Genomic DNA, 6,263 nt, shown 5'->3' with positions numbered 1-6,263 from the left:
TTGCCCAGGCTGGTCTTGAGCTCCTGGTCTCAAGCAATCCTCCTGCCTCAGCCTCCTAAAGTGCTAGGATTACAGGACTGAGCCACTGCACCTGGCCCCTCTCCAACTTTAGTATATGATGTCATACAGCTTTGCAAAGTTGTTATGCCAGTTTGTATTCCTACTGGTAGTGTGCAGATATGTTTAATACTTTGTGTCTTTACCAATACTTGGTGTTTTCGATCTTTACAATTTTAGCCATCTTGGGGAGTTTGCAGATACCTCATTTTGGATTTAATTAGCATTTCCCTGGTTACTAATGTGATTGAACAGGTTTTCAGAATTTTATTGTCATGTATACTTCTTTTAAGAATTGCGTGATTCATTCCCCCCCGGCTTTATTTTAACTGAGTTGTCTGTAGTTGGTAATGCTTTTTGTTGTTGTTGTTGTTTTGATTTTTTGTAGAGACAAGGTCTCACTGTGTTGCTCAGTCTGGTCCCAAACTCGTGGACTCAAGCAATCCTCCTGCCTTGGCCTCCCAAAGTACTGGGATTACAGGCATGTGCCACCGCACCCAGCCTGTTTTTTAATTTATGTTCTTTATACATTTTGTGTACTATCACATTGTCATTCATGTATGGTCCCCTAATATAATGATGAATATACTCTTTCTCTCTCTCTCATTCTCTCTCTCTCTGTGTGTGTGTGTGTGTATGTGTGATTTCTATCTACATCACGAAAAGCTTATTTGTGTTGTTCAGATATTCTGTATAATCCTTATTTTTTGACTATTGCATATTTGTTTTATGTATGAGATCTCATCTCCTTTGTAACTGGCTTGTCAATTTTCTTGTAGAAATTTTCCTATACGTGCCAAATTTTTGTTGCTATATCTAATGATTAATGAATGTAATCTGGTTAAAATCTCCCAGAGTAGGGAGGGGGAGTTGGGAAGTCTCCCACTGCGTGTGTAGATTTATCAATTTCTCCATGTAATTTTGTCAGCTTTTGTTTTATGTATTTTAGGTTGTTACTCAAAATATGAATTATATTTTCCTGGAGTACTGGTCTTTTTGCTATTACATGATACTGAAATTTTTGCTTAAAAGCTTAAGAGTCTGTAATCGCAACACAGTTTTTGTCTATTTTATTAGAATCGTTTGGCAAAATGCATTTTAGTATAACTGAAATCTAAAAATTACAGGCTTAAGCACCTCAGAGTTTATTCTATCAAGCAAAAGAAGTCTGAAAGTATTCATTCATGGCCTAGTGTCTTCACAAACTCATACACCGTTTTTTTCTGTTCTGTATGTCATTCTCATTTTGTGATTTTCAACCTAACATTACTTGATGGTTCCCGAGATTGGCTGGGGTTGCATTAACTGAGTCAGCGTTCCAGGCCAGCAGCATGAGGAGGTTGGGGAGGAAAGGGGCACTCACACCTTCTCCTTTAAAAAATGCCTTCTCAGAAGTATCACCTCTATCTTTGTGGCCAAAGCATAGTTTCCTAGTTACATTTAAGGTAGGCTGGGAAAAGAGAGTCTTAGTGTATCCAGCTAAGAATTCAGGTTCTGTTATTAGGGAAGAAAGGATGAGTGAATGTTGGAAGACAGCTAGCTATCACTGTCACATCTCCTAAATACAAAAGCCAAAATTTATTTGTCCTTTGCTTTTTTCATCCATCTTGGCATTCAACCCCATCAACTAATCCCCACATACATTCTAAGATGTTACTCTCTCCTGACTCTGTCTGATTTCTCAGTTTTTATTGCTGATACCTCTTCTTCAATACTGGTAATTTTTCAGATTCTTTTCTTTACATTCCCCTTTATCAGGTGTCCTCTCAAGCAGTCTTATTTACTCAGATGAGTTTAGTTATTAATTATCTACTGGTGACTTCCAAATCTTTATCTTCACTCTAGGCCTCTGCCTAACTTCCTGTCTAACTTCCTTCCTGTTAATTACAGGGATTAAACATGCCTGCCTACAGGTTTAATCCCTGTAATCTCAATATGTGCAAAACATAAGTGATTTTATCTGGTTCCCTTTCTCCAACTTTTTCCCATTCATCAGTCTCTACTTCAGTATATGACACCATAATCTCAGAGTATACAAAACGAATAATTGAGAATTTCACTTTAGTCCCTCCTTTTTCTTACTGCATCTATCAATTCTAATTACTATCTACACCAATTTCTTTTTCTATATTCCTGTTAAATAATATTTTCCCCCCAACTTAGGTGTTTTATTCTTTCACATAAAATATTGCCTGGACTTCCACTCTTGCTCATTCAAATGTATTCTCCATGCCATTTCTTGATAGTCTTTTTTTTATTTTTTATTTTAAGCTCTAGGGTACATGTGCAGGTTTGTTGCACAGGTAAACATGTGTCATGATGGTTTGCTGAAGCTATTAATCCATCACCTAGGTATTAAGCCCAGCGTGCATTAGCTCTTTTCCCTAATGCTCTCCCACCCCCCACCCTTCTCTGATAGGCCCCAGTGAGTGTTGTTCCCCACCCTGTGTCCGTGTGTTCAGCTCCCACTTATAAGTGAGAACATCAAGTGTTTGGTTTTCTGTTCCTGCATTAGTTTGCTGAGGATAATGGCTTCCAGCTCCCTGCATATCCCTGCAAAGGACATGATCTCATTCCTTTTTACGGCTGCATAGTATTCCATGATGTATATATGCCACATTTTCTTTATCCAGTCTATCATTGATGGGTATTTGGGTTGATTCCATGTCTTTGCTATTGTGAATAATGCCACAGTGAACATATGCATGCATTTATCTTTATAATAGAATGATTTCTATTTCTTTGGGTATATAACCAGTAATGGGATTGCTGGGTCAAATGGTATTTCCACTTCTAAATCTTTGAGGAATCACCACACTGTCTTACACTAAATGGTTGAACTAATTTACATTCCCACCAACAGTATAAAAGCGTTCCTATTTCTCCACAACCTCACCAGCATCTTCTTGGCAGTTTTAAACACAAATTTAATCATCTTTTCTCATAAACACCTTTCCTTCACTGCATACAGACCTCTCATTATGCAGACTAATTTGTAGTTCCCTGAATTTATCATGTATTTTCCTGTCTTTATACCTTTGCTCAAAATCACTTTGCCCTACTCTGCTTGCATTAAACATGTCATCTCCCAAGACTAAGCTTAAGTTTCATCAACTCTACAGAGCTTAGTCTTACACTCCATGTAGAATTTTCTTCTCTCTATTTGGGGTCATGCTATACTTTGAGCATCTCTTATACCCTTTATAATCTCTGAGACAATTGTTGTAAGTTCTTTGATGTCTTGAAGCGTATTGTGTAAAGTTGTGAAGATGTTCACAACATAAAGTTCTGAACATCTTGCTTAGTAAATATATGGCAGGTAATTCCTAAGAATTACCTAAGTAATTATGCTTAATAAATGTATGGCAGTTAATTCCTTTTTCATTTTTATTTTTTTCAGATGTCTTTCTTAACTACCAATGGCAAGTAATTCCTCAGAATTAAGTTTAAGAGAATTTAAACAGAGCCTATTTTGTTTTCACTGGATATTGAATTCAATTTTGACAGCTCCTTCCCTTCAGCACTTGAAAAATATGGTGCCACTTCCTTTTGACATCTGTGGTTTTTAATGAGAAATTCACTCTTGTTCAAATTGCCCTTTCCCTACAGCTAATGTGTCATTTCTCTCTGACTGTTTTCAAGTTCTATTCTTGAATTTGGATTTTATAAATCTTACAATGTATCTAGACGTGGATTTATTTGAGGTTTTCCTTTTGGAGATTTGGTCGGCTACTTGAGTCTATACATTTATGCCTTTCACCAAATTTGGGAGGTTTTCAGCTATTATTTCTTCAAATCTTTTTCCGGTCTCCCATCCTACTTTTTCATTCCTTCTAGGACTGATGAAATGATTGTTGGCTGTTCTGTTATTGTCCCACTGGGTCCCTTAGGCTGAATACAGCCCAAGGGAATTGATGAAACAATCATTTCACCAATTATTTTTTCTACTGTTCAGATATGGATAATTTCTATTTATCTGTCTTACAGGTAACTGAGGTAACTGATTCTTTTCTTTGAATCTCCATTCTGCTGTTGAGATCATCCAGTGAGGTTTTTAATTTCATTTATTGTATTTTTTGGTTCTAAAATTTTCATTTTGTTCTTCCTCATACCTTCTATTTCTTTGCTGATAATTTGTATATTTCCACTTGATTCAAGACTATTTACAGCTGCTTATTGCAACACTTTTAGTTAGCCACTTTAAATCCTTGTCAAATAATTCCAACATCTGATTCATCTGAGTGTTGCTATCTGTTGATGCTCTTTTCTCGTTTGATTTGAGATTTTCTTGGTTCTTAAGATGATGAATAATTTTGGCTTTATTCAGGACATTCTAAATATCATGTTACGAGATTCTGTTTTCTCTTTAAATCCTCTATTTTAGCAGTTGTCAACACATTTAGGTTTAGAGTACGTGTCTTGGTCTATTTTTATGGGCTGTAGTTCAAATTCAACTGAAGTTTTGAAAGTCTTTGCAGTTCTACTTTGGTCTCCCTCATTTTTGTGCAACCCAGAAGGCAATTTGAAAACTGGACAGTATCCCCTACCCTAGTTCAGCCCTGAAACCTTTTTCCTATGTTGATTCTGATTGATTTTATACATGGGCTGCTCATAGGTGTGCCCAGGGCATCATACACATCTTTAAAGAGCCCCTCTTTATAACTTTCTCCGTAGTCCATCCTCCACTCTCTATTGGAAGGAGAAGGTGGGTACTTCTTTGCTGTCATTCACTTAATTTGGGGTAGGGTTAGCCAACACAGTCTATATAATGCCTGCTGGAGAGGCAAGAGGGGTGCTACCTCTCTTTCAGCTAATGCAGTTGGGATGGTTGAGAGAGCTCCACCCCACCATCTTGGAGTCACATTGTTTGGTGAACAAGGCAAAGGATGCATCTTTTGTAGTTTTCACCTCGAGTGTACTGTTGTGCAGTAAAAGATTAACTTTGCCTAAAGAGAAGTTTGGCTTCTTCTTTTGCACTCAGCTCCTGGGAGGTAACCGCTAAATCTTTGGAATGTCTTGCAGGTCTTACTTGGGCCATGCAAGATGGTATATAATGACAATACGATTACAGTGGGAGCTTTGGGCCACACTGAATATTCTATGCCAACATGTGGTTTATAGTGGGGTACCTTTGGCCGTGCAATATCAGCTCTGGAGGGGCTGGAGACACAGCCACAATGGGAGTCATTCATGTCCACATGATCACGTCTCAATAAAAACTCTGGACATCAAGACTCAAGTGAACTTCCCCATTTGGCAATACTCCATGCATATTATCATCACCCATCATTGCTGGGAGAAGTAAGTGCTGTCCATATGACTCCACTGGGAGAAAACCACTGGAAGGTCACACCTGGAACTCTCCTTTACCCTGTGCTAAGCACATCTTCCCTTGGCTGATTTTGATCTGTATCCTTTCATTGTAAACCCGCTGTATAACACCATAGACATGAATATAATGGCTTTTCTAATTTCTGTGAGTTCTTCCAGTGAATTATGGAAACTGAGGGTGGTCTTGGGACCCCTGACTTGGAATTGGTGTCAGATGTACGGGTGATCCTGGGAAATCCCCCTGCTTGCAGTAGGTGTCAGAAGTGAGGGTGTTCTTGGGTACTTATGAACTTTGTAGGTATGTGTAGTCAAAAGGGCCCATCCTGTAGTGCTGCCCTATTTCCAATTATTTGACTGGAAAATGTATGCTTTGGGGAGGCCTTTTTTGTCTGTGCTCACTGGTTCTTCCAGGTTTCAAGCTCCTCTAGTGCTCATTTTGCAATATGTAGGAGCTCCCTCTCTCCCTCTAAGCAATCCTGGGGAACTCACTATTGTCTTGTTTTTTAAGTCTTTAGGTTCTACTTTCTTTTCTCCACCAGTCAGTCTTCTGATAGATGCTTTATGTATTTTTCTAGATTTTAGGTAATTAGCAGGAGGAATGGGGTGGAATGCACTCTTTTTTTGTTTTGTTTTGTTTTTTAGAACCAGAAGTCTCAATCCTTGCTTTTAACTCGAATGTTTAAGGCATTTACACTTAATGTAATTACTAATATACTTGAATTTATATACACTACCTTACTATTAGTTTTTATTTTTTAGTTTTTATTTATTTATTTATTTTTTTGAGATGGAGTCTCACTCTGTTGCCCAGGCTGGAGTGCAGTGGTGCAATCTTGGCTCACTGCAAACTCCGCCTCCCAGGTTCACACCATTCT

At 38.1% G+C, this 6,263-nt stretch overlaps 1 protein-coding gene across 1 annotated transcript in view; it reads left to right on the top strand.

Annotated features, from left to right (window-relative positions):
• Positions 1-6,263, top strand: part of LOC105501540 (zinc finger protein 484) — a 46,291-nt gene that overhangs the window by 20,371 nt on the left and 19,657 nt on the right. The gene's annotated exons all lie outside the window — the stretch shown is intronic.

The sequence above is a fragment of the Colobus angolensis genome, unplaced genomic scaffold, assembly GCF_000951035.1.
Source record: "Colobus angolensis palliatus isolate OR3802 unplaced genomic scaffold, Cang.pa_1.0 Scaffold72, whole genome shotgun sequence".
NCBI classification, from domain to species: Eukaryota; Metazoa; Chordata; class Mammalia; order Primates; family Cercopithecidae; genus Colobus; species Colobus angolensis.
Note: the sequence above shows the minus strand (reverse complement) of the source record. Positions and strands in the feature narration are given on the sequence as shown.